The sequence below is a fragment of the Bufo gargarizans genome, chromosome 4 (assembly GCF_014858855.1).
Source record: "Bufo gargarizans isolate SCDJY-AF-19 chromosome 4, ASM1485885v1, whole genome shotgun sequence".
Classification (NCBI taxonomy): domain Eukaryota; kingdom Metazoa; phylum Chordata; class Amphibia; order Anura; family Bufonidae; genus Bufo; species Bufo gargarizans.
This window is the reverse complement of record NC_058083.1, coordinates 506,879,703-506,898,214: the sequence shown is the minus strand read 5'-3', so window position 1 is coordinate 506,898,214 and position 18,512 is coordinate 506,879,703.

Genomic DNA, 18,512 nt, shown 5'->3' with positions numbered 1-18,512 from the left:
TTTCCTCTTCTTTTTTTCTGCATTATCTATCTATCTGTTATCCATCTATCTTTCTATTATCTTTTGTGACAACCCGGGTGTCACTTAGCTCTCCAGGATCGCTGTCTTACTTAGACGGTTGGCACACCTCAAGAAGCCACTCCAACACTGCGTATTTGGGTGCAAACTGGCCACGGCTAGCTTTATTATCACTTTTACAGCAGACCAAAACATAAAACATAAACATAAAACCTTAGCCGTCTGGCCACTGACTATACAAAAGTTCTCCCTCTCTATCGGGATCTGGGTCTACCACCCAGCTCTCCAAAACACAGCAGTGCTTACCCCACACAGGGTTAGAGGGTCCTGGCTCCCACAGGCCTTGGCGCAGCTCAGCCCACGTTTACCTGAGCTCCTCAGCTGGCTGCTAATTCTCTTAATTACCAGCCTGGCTGCTGCAGACAGTGGGAAAAACCTATTTCAATGGCCTTCATATGGCCCTCTGGCAGCTCCACTGACACACTATCTATCTATGTATCTACAGTATCTATCTATCTACAGAATATATCTATCTACCTATCTATCATATAATTATCTTCTATTATCTATCTATCCCGGGGGGGGGTGCACCTAGTCTTTCTGCTGCCTGAGGCAGTGCCAATTTCTTAATCTAACCCTCCCCAATGCCAATTTCTTAATCTAACCCCTTCCCTTCAGCTCATGGCCTTTTGGCTGCCCCCCATCCCCCTTGCCCCTACATGGTGCTGCATGAGGCGGTCGCCTCACCTGGCCTCATTGGTGTTGCCCCCCCTGTATCTATCTATCTTTTATATACCTATGTGTCTACAGTATCTATATATTTTTGTATCTATCTATCTTTACTAAAATACAATTTTCAAGGTAAAACATTATGTTCCTTGTTTTCCAATTAATAAGGACACCTGATTATATGTCAAGTACATTTTCATTAGCAGTTGTATCAGGAGTAGGTTCAGTTCTGGTGAAGGACGTTGTTTCACAATATGTGTAGTTATAAGTGATCTGGTCTTTATTCAGTGCGACGCTGCCGCCTAGTGGCCAAGTTATTGCGTTAAATTATAGAACTGGTATCTATTGTGAAATCTTGAAAGAATGTCTCTTAGACCAAGTAACACCGGGTTAATGCCGTTGACAACCCAATGCGAAGCCTGTAGGGTGCAGAATATTGCATTATGTCCCTCTAAGAACTGTCCAGGGATATAAGACGTACCCCGTAGAATCTGCGGTGGGTGCTGCTGCAATGCAGTATTTTCCTCCACTGATCTGTAATCACTGAGTGTTTGATCTGGCTCATCTACTTCTTGGCTCTAGAAGCCAAGTAAGCTCCTTGGCGTGGCTGCGATTTGGCAGTACCTCGAAGTTGTGTAACTTGCCCATCTCTAGCCCACATGTGCTGCCAGGAGATGCTTTCAAATTGCATTTAAAAAAAAAAAAGGCACAGCATCCAGCAGCCTTGGGAGGGAAGGGACGGGATACCAAGCCACAAAACTGATTATAAAACATATTTTACACCTTGATAAAAGATGAAGCTGATCCCTGACAGTGGAAGCCTCCATGCTGGAAATCTCTTCTACTCACATCTATGGAAATATATGAAATAAATGATATGCTTATCAGTTGGACTATCACTAGCAAAGCCATGTTCACACTATACATTTTGGGAAGTATAGTGTAAAATATTCTACATATCCCGGTTTTAGTTGACTGTGCCCCATAATGAAACCAGCCTCCGTGTCAACTAGAGCCCCATAACACAATACGTCACAGTACAGTACAGTACCTCATAGATATGCCAACCAGAGCCTCATACCACAGACAACACCCCAAGACAGCTAATCATAGTGCCATAGAAACAGTGCTGCTCACAGTGCCATGAAGATGTGCCAGATGGTGCTCTATAGCACAGTAATCTACACTAACACAACCATCTACTGTACACTTTCCCATAACACCACCATCTACACTGTTCCATAACACAACCATCTACACTATCTCATAACACAACCATCTACACTGTCCCATAACACAACCATCTACACTGTCCCATAACACAACCATCTACACTATCTCATAACACAACCATCTACACTGTTTCATAACACCACCATCTATACTGTCCCATAACACAACCATCAACACTATCTCATAACACAACCATCTACACTGTCTCATAACACAACCATCTACACTGTCCCATAACACAACCATCTACACTATCTCATAACACAACCATCTACACTGTCTCATAACACCACCATCTACACTGTCCCATAACACAACCATCTACACTGTCTCATAACACAACCATCTACACTTTCCATTAAAACAATCATCTACATTGTCCCATAACACAACCATCTACACTGTCCTACATTGTCCCATTTCATGTCCCATAACACAACCATCTACACTGTCCCATAACACAACCATCTACACTGTCTCATAACACAACTATCTACACTGTCTCATAACACAACCATCTACACTTTCCATTAACACAATCATCTACATTGTCCCATAACACAACCATCTGCACTGTCCCATAACACAACCATCTACACTATCTCATAACACAACCATCTACACTGTCCCATAACACAAGCATCTACACTGTCTCATAACACAACCATCTACACTGTCCCAAAACACAACCATCTACACTGTCCCATAACACAACCATCTACACTGTCCCATAACACAAGCATCTACACTGTCTCATAACACAACCATCTACACTGTCCCAAAACACAACCATCTACACTGTCCCATAACACGACCATCTACACTGTCCCATAACACAACCATCTACACTGTCCGATAACACAACCATCTACACTGTCCCATAACACAACCATCTACACTGTCCCATAACACCACCATCTACACTGTCCTACGATGTCCCATTTCATGTCCCATAATACAGCCATCTACACTGTCCCATAACACAGCCATCTACACTGTCCCATAACACAACCATCTACACTGTCCGATAACACAACCATCTACACTGTCCCATAACACAACCATCTACACTATCTCATAACACAACCATCTACACTGCCTCATAACACAACTGATTTTCACAAGATAGGTATTCTTTTAATAAGCAGGGCCAACCCTACCAGGCAGTACATGTCATTTAACATGGTTGATCCTGCTGTCAGCTGCTCTTTAAGAGCTTGAATGACCACAACTGGAGTTTTCTCCAATCCTGCTTGCGAGTGTTAGACGGCATGTGTCAATCACAGCCATCTTTCAGTGGGTTGCTGCTTGGACCTCTGCCCCGCATGGTCACATACATGTAGAGTGAGATATAGGAAAGCGACCCTGCCCCTGACATACATGTGCAAGATAGTACAGTAAGGAGTTAAGACTGACATGGCCTAGTGCAAATTAAGCTAACATTTTGAATCACTTACTCATCTGTTTACTAGTGATTTGAATTGTTTTTGTTGTTGTTTTGTCAGTGACTGTGGTTGTGGCGCACCATCTACATGCTGTCCATATGAACGTGCGCTTTTCTCACCCAGCCTGCGATCTGTATGTCATTCACTTTCCTGGAAACTAAAATTAAAAATAATGAAGTGGTTACATGATGTACATGTTCTTCATGAACTCACAGGGGTCAAAGAAATCACACGTTTCCTTCTTGTTTAATCATTTCCTTAAATCTTGTGTTTACAGGTTTTTCTCCCTTGAGATGGGAAACTATAAAAAAAGGACGAGGAAAAGAGGAACTGCGCTATTTATTATATCATTGCCAACTGAAGCTATGTGTGTGTTCTGCAAACAAGGCTACAGAACCCTATGACTGTGTTCACAAGGTGACTTTTTTTGTGCAGATTCAGGCTCGTATTCCCATCCTACATTCGCATGAGATCGGCCTACCATTGATTTCCCTTGGAATCTTGAGGAAAGTCCTGAGATAGTTGACCCTCCCTTTCTCTATTTCAGAAGGCTAGTTCCCTGGCCAGAAGTTCTGGTGGCCCAGGGTCTGTGGATTATTTGTCCAGCTTGCCGTCTGGTCAAAGGGCTGGCGACCCAGGGACTGTAAGCAGAGTATCCCCGTTTCAGCTTCTTCTTCTTATTCTGGTCACTTATGCAGTTTGGCAGAGTCTCTCCTTCTAGGCACTGGTATACAACAAGGGGCTCTGACTGCTCTGACTCACTATATACAGTTTCTAGCTGAACTATAACCTTCTAGTATGAGGGGTGGAGTGGAGAAGCACAACCTAAACAGACAGAAATTCCAAAAATGTTTCTATCATAGACTTGTATAGAGCTTCAATGCAAGTCTATGGAAATGAATAAACCATTTTTCCAGACAGTTAAAAGGTCAGTGTGTTTGTTTTTTCCCTCCAGAACTTAGCATAGTCCCTTATAGTAACTGTGGAAGATTTCTAACTTCTTAGTGCATAGATTGAAAGTCGCAGTCTCTCAGTATTAGGCTAGTTTCTCCGGTAGACGATTCTGGGCATATTTGCTGGGTTGCAGCTGGATCTCCTCTGGTTATAATTAATGGGGCCGGACGTCAATGTGGTAGCTTCTGGCAATGCCGGAATGCAAAGATCAGGCAGGCTGTTCCCTGTCGGAACAGCTTTCCAGATATAAAAGCAATAGTGCCAAAATAAAGCACCATTTGGACTTGAACCCCGTTGTCTGAGGAGGAATCTGTTATCGCCGTCCTTCTTGAGAGAGCGATCCCTTAGGCTGGGTTCACACCTGAGCGTTTTACAGCGCGTTCCTACGCGCTGTAAAACGCACAACAGGCAAGAACCAATGATTCCCTATGGGAATGGTTCTCACCTGGGCGTTTTACAGCGCGTACGATCGCGCTGTAAAACGCCCGACGCTCAAACAAGTGCTTGAGCTTTTTTTTGGGCGTTTGTCGCGCGTTCCCGCACATAGATATTCGGGAACGCGCGACAATGTGTGCACCCCTGTCTCTGTATGCGCGATTGTAAACGCCCGTACAATCGCGCATACAGAGCGCTCGTTTCAGAACGCTCAGGTCTGAACCCAGCCTAACGCTAGCCTTAGCTGGCTGTGCATTAACCCTTTCCGCAGTGCAGTGCAGATAAAGTGCAATAACACTAAAATAAACAGGATGTACTACAATAAAAATAAAAAATGCAGTTCACTAAATTAGTTGATTTTTCTTCTGGAAACATTTGTCCTCTGAACACATCCTAAAAACCTTCAAAATGTACAAAAGTGGGATGTCCAAAGGTTTATCTATCCCTAGTAGTCTAGGGTGGCGGAGGGGTTTTCTATTACCATACATCCATGGTGGTCTTGAGTGTTAAGGGGTATTTTTCAGATCCACAGTTTGTGGACTGCAATACGGATATGGTTGTCTGCATTAGGCCTACAAAATATATATATATTTATTTAAAGAAATCTGTAAAAACCCAAATATTTTTTTTTACAATGAATAAACTTTATTAAATATAGGTCCCAAGGTATAAGATAGTATACACCTATTATGCATCATCAGGCCTGTAACAACCTGTACAATAAATTTATGATAAATGTTATAAGTCATAAAAAAAACTGCTCCATTATTGTCTCTTTGCATTTTGGCAGTCATAACTTTTTTTATTTTCATTTGATGTAACTGTTACGTAAAACAAAAAGTAGGTAGAGTTCTACTTTATCTGGGTGCTATTTTTCGATACATTGTATTTTGGTAAAAAAATGAATAGAAATGAAATGCTTTATGTATATGTATCAAAAAGGGCACCTAGATAAAGTAGTACTCACCCTGCCTTTTTCTTTATATAACAATTTTGTTAAACGAAAAATAGAAAAATTATGACTGCCGAAATGCAAAGAGAATAAAATAAAAAAATTATTCTGGTTCTCAAGGGTTAAAAAAGTGATAATTTTAATTTTATTTAGCAGTAGTTGTCACCCAAGTTGCCCAGACTCCTTTATTAGGACTTGTTCACATGACCGTGTGAAGCCCGTGCTGTGGACCGCAAATTGCGGTCCGCAATGCACAGACACCGACCATGGCCCAGCTGCATGGGGACCGCGGACCCATTCACTTGAATGGGTCACGATCAGTCCGTTACGCAAAAAAATAGAGCATGTTCTATCTTTTTGCGTTGCGGAGGCACGGAACGGAAACCCAGGAAGCACTCCATAGTGCTTCCGTAGTGTTCCTTTCCGTGCTTCCGTTCCGCATCTCCGGATTTGCGGAATGCACATAGAACGGTATATTGCCCGTGTATTGCGGATATGTCTATTGCGTAGTGAATGGAGCTGTGCATAGGAGATATGTGTCTGATCAGTGGGGTACGACCACTTGGACGCCCATAAGAACAGGGGTTTTATCAGCAGTGGACATATGTGACTGCTATCCATTTCAAACGGAAGAACCCTTGTTCTTGGGATCTGTGGAGGTCCTATTGGTTGGACTCCCACTGAACTGATTTTTATCCCCAGTCCTGTGGGTGGGTAAGTATTGTTAGTGGGAAAATACTTTTAACTCACTGAGATTTGGCACATGGTCAGTTGCTTCTCAGCATCTGCTAACAAACCGGCTGGAATTTTAGGGTTAGTGGCCCTTTAACAAAGACAATGGGAGCACCAAGTGTTTTTCTCTAGTCTTGCAGTGTCTGTAAATGCATGACCTATTACCAAAACCTCCTTTCCAGCAGACTTACAGCTCGGAAGATCCTCACAATTGGTATTGACAGATTGGTGAGTACTTTGGCACTCACATACGTTTCACAACCGTCACTTGGGGAGTAAAATAACAAACATCAGGTAGAAAAAGTGCCTTTAGGCTTTTATGAGAAAGGTGAAATTTATGACCCATTGAATCCAAGGCGGAGGTGATAACAGAGATGATTCCTCCAAAGTGTAAAGAACAAAAGACAGGAATGACCAAGCGAGGATTCACCCTTTGGAGGAAGCATCGCTCATTCTCCTCATCAAGTCAGTACTTACAATAAGATGATTGGCAAGAGGCAACCTGGACAGGAAGCAGCCGCGTACAAGGGTCACTTCCTTTTTCCTGGTGTTCAGTCCGGATCAAGAAAGGAAATGGTCTTATGGTCAAGCAGATGTATCCACAGAGCGGAGCCTAGTACACGAGAAGCAAAAACATCATGTAATGTACATACTAAAGCACTGGGTGCTATGAGAACACGGTCCGAATTCTAAGAATAGATTGTGAAGAATGATGGAATTCAGTGATCCATTACTTACTTAAAAAAATAGCTGGTTTTGAATCCCGAAAGGAGAGAGGACTACCAAAAACGGTGGCAGAAAAAAGTCATGTGATGTAAGCTTTATAGAGAAATGCAAAATGATCTCAAATAAATCAAATTCTGCCCAAATTCTGTAAAAATCTGAATTTTTGATCATTTGATTTGGATGAATTTTTTCACTAGAGAGAGAATTGATATAAAAAAAAATAATAATTGAGACTAGAAAATAGTCCTAGAGTTTTAGGAGATCTCAGAATGTCATGAACACATTTTAGGGCCAATTAGAGCACTTTCAATTCTTGTACAATCGATTCTCCCACAAATTGAATAAACCAAATGAGTCAACTGGTTTGGCCAAAGTGAACCCAAAACTAATTTTGAGTGATTCGCTCATCTCTAAAACTTTATGGTCATTTATTAAATGTTAAGCAGCCAAAATTTAGCTGTGGTGTCAACACCCAAATGGCCCAAAATACCAATTTACTTTTTTAATTGTGATTTTTTTTTTAAACATTTATATATATTTTTTTTAAATACCGAACTCTGACCACTGAGCTTAATAATAGCCTGATACTACCTTATCTGTTCTTTTCATTACAGGAAGGATTAGGATAACTGGTAACAGTGACACGTATGTATAGATGACTGGAATCCACCTTTTAACAAAAGTGATGTTAGGGTTTACCTCCACCCCCTATCTGCACAATGACTCATACAGCATGCCCACAACACTCTCACAACACTCAAAGAGAATGGCTGTCCTCATATCATGTACAACAAAATCTGTATCTGGTTTTAATTAGTAAAGCTCTATGTCCTATTCATGAACCTTTTCACAACCTATAAAAGGTCCAATGCAGAGGAATCAGTAGCATTTCCTCAAAGACCAGGTGACTAAAGAGGCCAAAGACATCCCTCCTTCAAGAATAGCAGATTTCAACCCTTTTGACAACTTTTCTTCCCACAGTTAAAAAGATTATTACATATTACAATCTGAATACAAGTATATAATAAGTTTTGTCAGTGGAGGGCAGTATTGGAACAGCACTTGAGTGGGGGAGACCTTAGATCAGGTTATACCTGGTTTAACACAGTGAGAGGTTTGGTCTGGGAAAACAGGTATTTTCCTCCCAGCACGTGTTGCTGGGCTGATTTACAGCCAGTTGAGATCAAATACCGGACCGTATTTTAAGTGCCGGTCCGGGTTTTGGCAGCATCTGGCTGTCCTTAAATAGGAAGCTGGGCTCAGAAGCCATGTCTGTGTGTGCTGGGATCTGAGGCTTGTACCGTGCTGGAGGGCTGAGACCGTGTGTAGGGGAAACAGGCCCCCTAAAAGCCTGCTCATTGCTTATGTGTTTTTGTTAATACAGTTAGAAATCCCTGGGCATTGAGCTCCCTCTAGTGGCTTCTCCAGGTAGCCAGAATTGTATAATTTAAGGGTTTTCTGGGACATTGATAATGGTGACCTATCCTTACATTAGGCTATTAATATCAAATCATTGATGCTAGTCATCAGCTGACTGGAGGAACTGCAGGACAGTACAGCAGTATGTGCCAGCCACAGTGCCATACAGTAAAATCTGCAAATATGAAGGGGAGCAGGTGTGATTCATCCTTCATAAGTATTGTGGATAAGACTCTTTGGGTTGAAGAGGGACATCCAACACAGTAGCTTGGTGAGAGAAAAACACATAAAAACTGCATAAAAGACGCATGAACTCTAATTCACTCCAAGTTCCAGCAATTATAATTTACTGGAATTGTCTTAGAGTGTTTATCAACTCTGTGTCTGAATATATTGTTAATTTCAACACTGTGTGGATTGTACTTGATGAGTGTCCAGTTAACAATGTCCCTTTGAGTCTTTTGCTGTAGGTGCAGATACTGGCCAGAGTGCCAGTGAAAAAGTAGAAGAGCCCCCATCCCTACAGCTACCATCTTATCACAGTACCTGCAATCCTGTTCTGCTACAGCGGTGACCAACGATGAGCATTCCACTGATCATTTTCCAGCTTGCTATGTCGGGGACACAACAGTTAAAGTAGGGGAGAGTGTAGTGCCTTGGAGCAAAGGTACTTTGGAGTATGGATGTTTGTGGACATTTTCCCCTATTGCTACTATGCAACTCCATACTTTATTGCACTTTGAAGGGTTAAAGTTAAACTGTGATTTATGCTGTTGTGTGTACTTATGCTGTTTTAAGTTGTTGAACTGCCTTTTAAATGTTTATTGTGATATACCCTGTTCCTTTGCACTGTTATTGTACTGTATTTGCACTGCACTGTGGGAAGGATTAATGCCCAGCCAGCTAAAAGTGAGAGACTTTGGGACTTTCTATCTATGCACTGAGAAGTTAAAAACCTTCTAAAGTTTCTATAAGGGACTATACATAGATTTGGAGGGAAAAACAGACACACTGACCTTTTGACTGTCTGGTTTTGCTCTGTTGTTTATGTCTGAAGAGTTGTTTATGTCTGGAAAACTGCTTAGTCATGCGCATAGACTTAGGATCAAACACAATACAAGTCTATGGCAAACTGAAATTGAAACAATATTTCTGTTAGGGCTCGTTCACACGAACATTTTTTGCGTTCCGTATACGAGCCGTTTTTTGTGTTCCGTATGCAGTCCGTATACGGAACCATTCATTTCAATGCTTCCGCAAAAAAACGGAATGTACTTCGTATGCATTCCGTTCCGTTCAAAGATAGAACATGTCCTATTATTGCCCACAAATCATGTTCTGTGGCTCCATTCAAGTCAATGGGTCCGCAAAAAAACGGAACACATACGTATCCGTTCCGTTTTTGTGGAACCATCTATTGAAAATGTTATGTCCAGCCCAATTTTTTCTATGTAATTACTGTATACTGTATGTGCCATACAGAAAAACGGAACGGAACTGGAAACACTACGGAAAACAAAAACGGAAAAGCGGATCCGTTAAAAACGGCCTGCAAAACACTAAAAAAGCCATACGGTCGTGTAAACGAGCCCTTATGCTGTGATCCTCCACTTCATCCCTTCCACTAAAAAGTTCTAGCTCAGTTAGAATCTGTAAAAAAGTAGAGCAGTCAAAGTTGTCTGCAGATAGGGACAGTGTTCAGTAGAAGAAACTCTGCACGAGTGTCCAGAAGAAGATGCTAAGATGGGGACACTGAGCCACAAATCCTGGGTCACCAGCCAGAGGGCCAGCCTTCTGAGAGAGAGAGGGGCAACTAGTGCAGTACTCAAGAGCAGGGAGTATCTGCAAATGGTTTGTTATGTAATGTATTGAATTGCTATACACTCACCTAAAGAATTATTAGGAACACCTGCTCTATTTCTCATTAATGCGATTATCTAGTCAACCAATCACATGGCAGTTGCTTCAATGCATGTAGGGTTGTGGTCCTGGTCAAGACAATCTCCTGAACTCCAAACTGAATGTCAGAATGGAAAATAAAGGTGATTTAAGCAATTTTGAGCGTGGCATGGTTGTTGGTGCCAGACCGGCCGGTCTGAGTATTTCACAATCTGCTCAGTTACTGGGATTTCCACGCACAACCATTTCTAGGGTTTACAAAGAATGGTGTGAAAAGGGAAAATGTAGAAATATAAAAAATAGAGGATTAGGGTACAATTGAAGTTATCTGGTCTTGAAAGTGGACCAGGTAACACAGAGAAGAGTACCTGAGGTAGAGGTTAACAGAGGCGCCAAGGGGTGGAGGTGAAACTTCCAACGAGTGGTATATATACGTTATGCTTGTTTCCAACTATAAAATAGGGTAGGCCGCACAGGTGTTTCGGTGGGTCAAGGATATCCTTGCCCACTGAGGAGAGGTAAAGGTGGTGTAGAAAGGAAAAAAAGGGGGAGGAGAAACCCTTCACACCCGTTAAAAAGAAAAAGAAGACACGTAATAGGCGCCAAATACCCTCAGTCACTAAACGTGATGATAATTCGAATCAGTTGTTAGTTATGTATATAACAAGGTAGGTTTAAATAAAAGGACCTTCACCCAGGTCTAATAAAAGAGCCAGAGGTTTAGGACTATCAATATCCTTATGGTGGTGATATCGACAGATAGTAAATATAAAATAAGAATGATAAAATCAAATGCACTCACTTCACGGGGGGGGGGCAGTCACCCGGATTAATTCAGAGACCCCTGGGACTACTTTTCCCCCCGGCCAGGATCACATGCAGAAATGTAAATAATTGAACAACGCCTATACAAGTGGCTTCTAGTCAATCATTTTAATTGGTACGTGACTCAACGCGTTTCGAGGGTCTAAAGCCCTCTTCTTCAGGAGAAAAATAAAAATTTTAATTTAATTATAAAAAATATAAATAAATGTAATGAATATAAAAATATATATAAAATACATAGTGTATCATAAACATAAATATACAGAACCAGAATTTACAATGCAACCGGCTTCATAGTGCTGACTACAGGGAGTGCAGAATTATTAGGCAAGTTGTATTTTTGAGGATTAATTTTATTATTGAACAACAACCATGTTCTCAATGAACCCAAAAAACTCATTAATATCAAAGCTGAATATTTTTGGAAGTAGTTTTTAGTTTGTTTTTAGTTTTAGCTATTTTAGGGGGATATCTGTGTGTGCAGGTGACTATTACTGTGCATAATTATTAGGCAACTTAACAAAAAACTAATATATACCCATTTCAATTATTTATTTTTACCAGTGAAACCAATATAGCATCTCAACATTCACAAATATACATTTCTGACATTCAAAAACAATCAGTGACCAATATAGCCACCTTTCTTTGCAAGGACACTCAAAAGCCTGCCATCCATGGATTCTGTCAGTGTTTTGATCTGTTCACCATCAACATTGCGTGCAGCAGCAACCACAGCCTCCCAGACACTGTTCAGAGAGGTGTACTGTTTTCCCTCCTTGTAAATCTCACATTTGATGATGGACCACAGGTTCTCAATGGGGTTCAGATCAGGTGACAAGGAGGCCATGTCATTAGATTTTCTTCTTTTATACCCTTTCTTGCCAGCCACGCTGTGGAGTACTTGGACGCGTGTGATGGAGCATTGTCCTGCATGAAAATCATGTTTTTCTTGAAGGATGCAGACTTTTTCCTGTACCACTGCTTGAAGAAGGTGTCTTCCAGAAACTGGCAGTAGGACTGGGAGTTGAGCTTGACTCCATCCTCAACCCAAAAAGGCCCCACAAGCTCATCTTTGATGATACCAGCCCAAACCAGTACTCCACCTCCACCTTGCTGGCGTCTGAGTCGGACTGGAGCTCTCTGCCCTTTACCAATCCAGCCACGGGCCCATCCATCTGGCCCATCAAGACTCACTCTCATTTCATCAGTCCATAAAACCTTAGAAAAATCAGTCTTGAGATATTTCTTGCCCCAGTCTTGACGTTTCAGCTTGTGTGTCTTGTTCAGTGGTGGTCGTCTTTCAGCCTTTCTTACCTTGGCCATGTCTCTGAGTATTGCACACCTTGTGCTTTTGGGCACTCCAGTGATGTTGCAGCTCTGAAATATGGCCAAACTGGTGGCAAGTGGCATCTTGGCAGCTGCACGCTTGACTTTTCTCAGTTCATGGGCAGTTATTTTGCGCCTTGGTTTTTCCACACGCTTCTTGCGACCCTGTTGACTATTTTGAATGAAATGCTTGATTGTTCGATGATCACGCTTCAGAAGCTTTGCAATTTTAAGAGTGCTGCATCCCTCTGCAAGATATCTCACTATTTTTGACTTTTCTGAGCCTGTCAAGTCCTTCTTTTGACCCATTTTGCCAAAGGAAAGGAAGTTGCCTAATAATTATGCACACCTGATATAGGGTGTTGATGTCATTAGACCACACCCCTTCTCATTACAGAGATGCACATCACCTAAGTTGCCTAATTGGTAGTAGGCTTTCGAGCCTATACAGCTTGGAGTAAGACAACATGCATAAAGAGGATGATGTGGTCAAAATACTCATTTGCCTAATAATTCTGCACTCCCTGTATGTAAAAGAAAATTAGAAAATTAGAACTCCAGTGGACCATTAGTAGAAGATGAATATACGTGCATACAAGAATAAAAACATATATTGTGTAACCAAAAAACCTCTCTTGGCCTGAGTACATATAAAAGAAAAGACACACATATACATACACATACACACATATATATATATATATATATATATATATATATACACACATACACACATACATACATACACATACAAAAAGGAAAAAACTCCAAATAAGTATTGAAAAAGTGATTGAAATAATCTATACCTTCAGGAGTGCTTGGAACAAGTTTCTAAGACCAGTATGGAATGTTTGTGAAAAGGGAAAAACATCCAGTATGTGGCAGTCCTGTGGGCGAAAATGCCTTGTTGATGCTAGAGGTCAGAGGAGAATGGGCCGACTGATTCAAGCTGATAGAAGAGCAACGCTGACTGAAATAACCACTCATTACAACCGAGGTATGCAGCAAAGCATTTGTGAAGCCACAACATGCACAACCTTGAGGCGGATGGGCTACAACAACAAAAGACCCCACTGGGTACCACTTATCTCCACTACAAATAGGAAAAAGAGGCTACAATTTGCACGAGCTCACCAAAATTGGACTGTTGAAGACTGGAAAAATGTTGCCTGGTCTGATGAGTCTCGATTTCTGTTGAGACATTCAAATGGTAGAGTCCGAATTTGGCGTAAACAGAATGAGAACGAACATGTATCCATCATGCCTTGTTACCACTGTGCAGGCTGGTGGTGTAATGGTGTGGGGGATGTTTTCTGGGGCACACTTTAGGCCCCTTAGTGCCAATTGGCCATCGTTTAAATGCCACGGGCTACCTGAGCATTGTTTCTGACCATGTCCATCCCTTCACGACCACCATGTATCCATCCTCTGATGGCTACTTCCAGCAGGATAATGCACCATGTCACAAAGCTCGAATCATTTCAAATTGGTTTCTTGAACATGACAATGAGTTCACTGTACTAAAATGTCCCCCACAGTCACCAGATCTCAACCCAATAGAGCATCTTTGGGATATGGTGGAATGGGAGCTTCGTGCCCTGGATGTGCATCCCTCAAATCTCCATCAACTGCAAGATGCTATCCTATCAATATGGGCCAACATTTCTAAAGAATGCTATCAGCACCTTGTTGAATCAATGCCACGTAGAATTAAGGCAGTTCTGAAGGCAAAAGTGGGTCCAACACCGTATTAGTATGGTGTTCCTAATAATTCTTTACGTGAGTGTATACTGTTATGTTGTGTATTGCAGCGGGTATAACTATGTATGAATGGCACAGCCAGGGTTGACAGTCCTGGCTCAGCCATTGGGGTGCGGCACTCCTTACCAGCAGCAACACTTGGTGACTTGAGGGACTTAGTATAGTTTTGGGGCCACCCCAAACCCAGACATTGCAACCATGATAAGTAATTTGTGATGTGGTAAGTACCTGCTCCCAACAATGTAGTAGTATGACCAAGTGCGGGAAAGAGTTAAGAATCCTATACAACAATGTCTTTGGTAAAGTACTGGAGGGGGTTTATATCTCACCCAGATTGCTCAGATAGGAGAAATAAAAGTATAGTTTGCTGAAACTGGTTTATTCAGACTTTATTTATGGACTGGATTTTTATAGGAATGGTATGTAGGGTTGGTAGAGGGACCTACCATTCTACCTACTTCAGTAAACTATTCCCCCCAGCCTGATGCATTCTCCGGTGTACTAACTGAGATTATTAATGGGGAATAAATAGAGACCAATAAATAGACAGACTGTCAGTCTGGGTCAGAACCGTGAAGCTGGTAGACCTGTCTCCTGTGAAAAGTCTGATCTGCATGGGATTTACATCTAGATGAAGTAGAAACCACTGTTTAGTCAGCGCCCATATTATGAAATCTAAGCATTCATTAGTTCATTATGTTTAATCAGTGAAACCATCATTAAGATTTGGTGCTTTGAATAGTCCTCACTGCCCTAATTATTACAGAAGAACCAAGTTTACCTTCGTTATCCATCATGAATTATATTTTCACATCTTCTCGGTGAGTTGGGTCCAAAAAAATGATGTGAAGTTAGATGTTCTGAACTGTTTGGAATGAGGAAATCCTTTGATATTTGGAAACATTAAACCTCAGTAATCACATCAGTATGAGGTTATAAACTTTTAATATCTCCAACCAATCGCCTTGACGCGTTTCAGGTCCCTTAACGATGATTAATTAATAACCAAATATTGGGGGAGCCGGAAAAATTTAGAAGTCTACAAAGTTAATTCGATAAATAGTCTTCTGAGGATTGTTATTGGAAGGATTTGAAACCAATTTAGACTTCATGGGTTTCAAATTGCAGATGGCTTTGCTGCCAAGGCTGAGTAATTCTGTGCTCATCGGAGAAGCTTGAAGACGTGCCTACAGAAGAGTGGCTTGTCCAAAAGTCTTCTGCCAGCTTGGAACTCAAGAAGGTTTAAAGAAGAAAGAAGTCCTACACAGCAAATGTTGTTATGAAGATAGTGTGTAGCGCCGAGCCCCAGGAAAGGGAGGGCGACGTGATTCATGTTGTGACAAATACCATGCGTAAAAGAAATCTGTGTGCACAGCTAAGATGCTAATGCAGAAGTCTGGCAAAGTTTCTGGACCTGGTTAAAGTAAGGAGCCGAGCCTTCCCAGGCAGTAGAGGTGGAACAGATTTGATGAGCGATATTGGCACATTTTGATTCCTGCAAATGCATTTTCCTTTTGTCCCCAAGTCAAATGAAAATGAGCAGGTGCAGCTTACGGAGAAAGGCATGGCAATGATTTACTCTCCTTCACTCCGTCCTGTTCCTGCCTGTGTCTGAGATGAATGCATATCAAGTGGTGCGCACAGATGAGCCGGATAATTTACATTAAACAAATGGAGGGTTTATAGTTTGGCTAATATAGGGGTAGAGCAATGGGGGGGCTGAGGCTGCAGCTGCAGGACCTACGTGTGGGTATCCACAGATTCTTCTGCTATATAGGTGCTTCTTGGAGATCTTATTTTGGAACCATGGGCTTTAAAGGGAACCTGTCACCTCTACTATGCTACCCTCACTGAGCGTTTCTAAATGTTCATTGTGTTACCCTAAACATATTAATTACACTTTTATTTCATTTGCAGACGAATTCAATAAGTATTATGTATTTTTGTACTTCCCGCCTTTTATGCAAATTACCATAAAAGAGTCATATCTTACTTGTGTGACCAGAGAAGAGTCATATTTTAAAGCTGTGACTCATCTCAGGGTAATTTGCATATGTATCAAATCGCTTTTTTAATCAATAAAAGCACACAGAGCTATGGGGACTGGATATTGCGGATGTGCTAGCGGCCATCTAGCAACCCATGTCCTCAGCTCTATACACAAAATCCAGGTGACAGGTTCCCTTTAAAGTAAAGGGACATTACCAAGATACATTGGCCCCTGCCAATGGATGTGATATATTAGGTAAAAAGTGAAGTCAGTTGGTGAAGTTTATGTGTTCGAAGCAAGAAAAATGAGAAAGCTCAGGATCTGAGCGACTAGAACGAGTGAAACATTTTCAAGAAATCTACAGTACGTCCAGTTGCCTTGATTTATTCTTTACAGATATGACTTTGAATGGGCCAATTTGCGATATGTAGACGACTGGGTCACAGCATCTCCAGAACAGCATATCTTGTGTGGTGTACTCGGTATACAGTGGTTAATACCTACCAAATGGGGTCCAAGGAAGGACAATGGGTGAACTAGCAACAGGGTGATGGACACCCAAGACTCCTTGTGGGGAGGGAAGGCTAGCCTGTCTGGTTCAATCCCACAGACATCACAGTTTGCTGTATATGGGTCTGTGTAGCTGACTCCTGCCCATCAACCTTGTTGGCCCTTGCGTCTGCCCAGGTTTGCCTGCTGCTGACTCTTGCGCTATGTGTGTCCTAGACCTTCACATATATCTCAATTGTGCATCCGCAACATTAAGTGTACACAGGTGGTGACATAATTTCCATTGCAAATCCAATGGCAGATTTCGCTACAAAGGCAAAAATTCAACCCACTGTATTGAAAGGAGTGAAATTAAAGTGCGGATTATAATCTTATTCAGAAGATGAGGTGTGTATTATGATATTCTGCAGCAGCTGAGATGTGTATTATGAGGTTCTGCAGCAGGTGAGATGTGTATTATGATGTTCTGCAGAAGCTGAGGTGTGTATTATGATATTCTTCTGCAGCTGAGGTGTGTATTATGAGGTTCTGCAGCAGCTGAGGGGTGTATTATGAGGTACTGCAGCAGCTGACGTTTGTATTTTGAGGTTCTGCGGCAGCTGAGGGGTGTATTATGAGGTTCTGCAGCAGCTGACGTTTGTATTATGAGGTTCTGCGGCAGCTGACATGTGTTTTATGATGTTCTGCAGCAGCTGAGGTGTGTATTATGATGTTCTGCTGCAGCTGAGGTGTGTATTATGAGGTTCTGCAGCAGCTGAGGTGTGTATTATGATGTTCTGCTGCAGCTGAGGTGTGTATTATGAGGTTCTGCGGCAGCTGAGGTGTGTATTATGAGGTTCTGCAGCAGCTGAGGTGTGTATTATGATATTCTGCTGCAGCTGAGGTGTGTATTATGATATTCTTCTGCAGCTGAGGTGTGTATTATGAGGTTCTGCAGCAGCTGAGATGTGTATTATGAGGTTCTGCAGCAGCTGAGATGTGTATTATGAGGTTCTGCAGCAGCTGAGGTGTGTATTATGATGTTCTGCTGCAGCTGAGGTGTGTATTATGAGGTTCTGCAGCAGCTGAGGTGTGTATTATGATGTTCTGCAGCAGCTGAGGTGTGTATTATGAGGTTCTGCAGCAGCTGAGGTGTGTATTATGATATTCTGCTGCAGCTGAGGTGTGTATTATGATATTCTTCTGCAGCTGAGGTGTGTATTATGAGGTTCTGCAGCAGCTGAGATGTGTATTATGAGGTTCTGCAGCAGCTGAGATGTGTATTATGAGGTTCTGCGGCAGCTGAGGTGTGTATTATGATATTCTGCTGCAGCTGAGGTGTGTATTAGTAGGTTCTGCAGCAGCTGAGGTGTGTATTATGATGTTCTGCAGCAGCTGAGGTGTGTATTATGATGTTCTGCAGCAGCTGAGATGTGTATTATGAGGTTCTGCAGCAGCTGAGATGTGTATTATGAGGTTCTGCAGCAGCTGAGGTGTGTATTATGATATTCTGCTGCAGCTGAGGTGTGTATTATGAGGTTCTGCAGCAGCTGAGGTGTGTATTATGATGTTCTGC